Genomic DNA, 2117 nt, shown 5'->3' on the forward strand with positions numbered 1-2117 from the left:
TATATATATATATATATATATATATATATATATGCACACACACACGCACAATATAAATATATATATGGTGGTTGTCTACTCCTTATGCAGAGTGTGACCACCTCCTGTACCTACACCTTAGATCCATCATGGCGTCTGGTGTGGCTTTTTAAACCAGACAATGTATTGAAAAGACACCTACATAGTTTGCATATCTGATATGAACACCAAGAACTGCAGTTAAGTTCCGAACTTTGTGGATCTTAAAATGTCTTTTGAAGCTTCCGTTAGATTTGCAGACCTTATGGCATATATGGCACCGAAAGGTGTGCACAGATGTACATACAGAATAGTTGGTGGTGGTTCATTTTTCATGGATCCACAAATGAGATTTGAACCCAGCAAAAGAAAGGCATGGTCTGTCACAAACTGTGCACACAAAAAGGTCACTGAGATTCATCTTTTCCATCACAACATTCTTCTTTAAATCTCTCTTGAGTCCTGCATATGTTATCCTGACCTCTTAAAACGCTTTCATTCCACTCCACACTTTTGTTCGCTATCCAGCTCGATCCGAAACAAGTGTTTCTATGTCCTCTGGATCCTTTCTAAGTGACTTTATGGTAGTCCTTATACCGTCTTTAAACCGCTTTTAAGGTTTACACCGATAGCGTTTCCCCTCTGCAAGTTTGTCATAAAACAAGCTGTTTGGGTGTGCGTTCATCCACCATTCGAACAATATAGCCTACCCATCTCATTTGGTTTTTCAGAATCATTGCTTTAATTGAAATGATGCCTGCAGACACAAGGACATCTGTATTTGGAGTAAAAAAATATTTAATGCTTAAAATGCGATGACGGTACTTTGGTGGAATTGATCTAACAATTTGTAATGAGCCAATTTTGTGTTTTTATTTATATGTCGTTGGCGCCAAACGCGTGACTCCAAACCACCAAATGCTTGTGCTGCCCTTTCAAATCGCAGATCTGTTTCTGTATCCAGATTTTTTTGTACAGAGCTTCCAAAGTAGATGAAAGAATCAACAACCTCAAGTAACTTACCCTAAACAAAAATTTTTGTGGGGTTGCAAACAGCACCACGTACAGGTTGATACATTACAACTGTTTCTTTTTGATCAAGCCAAAGTCATCACATGCTGAGTCAAATGCAGGTACAAGAGATTGCAGGCCTGTTTCAGAATGACTGACCAGATCACAATCGTCAACGTATAAGAGTTCCCTAACAAGTGAAGTAAAAATCTTTGTTTTGAATTTCAGTTTGATCAGATTTAAAACATTCCCTGTTGTTCGAAGTTTTGAAAAGCGCGTGACATCACAACAGATAAGTATATTGCAAAGAGGGTGGGTGCATCAAGGTCTCGTTTTACTCCAATTTCCACGGCAAAAGATTCAGCGAGCCTACTATCAAAATCAACTCTAGCTTTCATATCTTGATGCAAAGCCCTGATCATGTTTACAAATATGTGTATACACACACACAAACACAATATAAATAAACGTATATCGACCTGTCTAACTTGCTTATCCTTACATCTACTCCTCTACCCGCTCAAGTTTAGACCTCTTGAGTGTTACAAGGTGTATTTTATACGGAGAATATCTGATTCTCATCTATGGACTCTGTGTGTGTGTGTGTGTGCGTGTGTGTGTGTGTGTGTGTGTGTGTGTGTGTGTGTGTGTGTGTGTGTGTGTGATACAAGAAGATGGTATATTTTTGAACGCAGAGTTACTGCTAGAACAGCAGAAATAATGGGTAAATTACTCTAATTTACCCATTATTTCTGCTGTTCTAATGACATTGCTGCATTCGAAAAAATTTCACCTTTTTGTTTGTATCGTACAATACTCATTCGAACGCTTCTAATAAAAACAAGTGTAAACTTGTTTATTACACATACACACACACATATATGTGCGTTAAATAAAACGAGATAACAAGGTCAAGGTAGTGTGATATTTCAAGGACATTTATAAAGAGAAAGATAGTCTTACAGCTGTTTCGGGGATTTACAAGATATCCCATCATCAGAGACGATACGAGAGAGTTTCAACAGAAGGAAATAGTTGAGTTCATTATATATTTTTTGAACGCATCGTCTCTGATGATGGGATGTCTT

This window comes from Octopus bimaculoides, chromosome 16, assembly GCF_001194135.2.
Source record: "Octopus bimaculoides isolate UCB-OBI-ISO-001 chromosome 16, ASM119413v2, whole genome shotgun sequence".
NCBI lineage: Eukaryota > Metazoa > Mollusca > Cephalopoda > Octopoda > Octopodidae > Octopus > Octopus bimaculoides.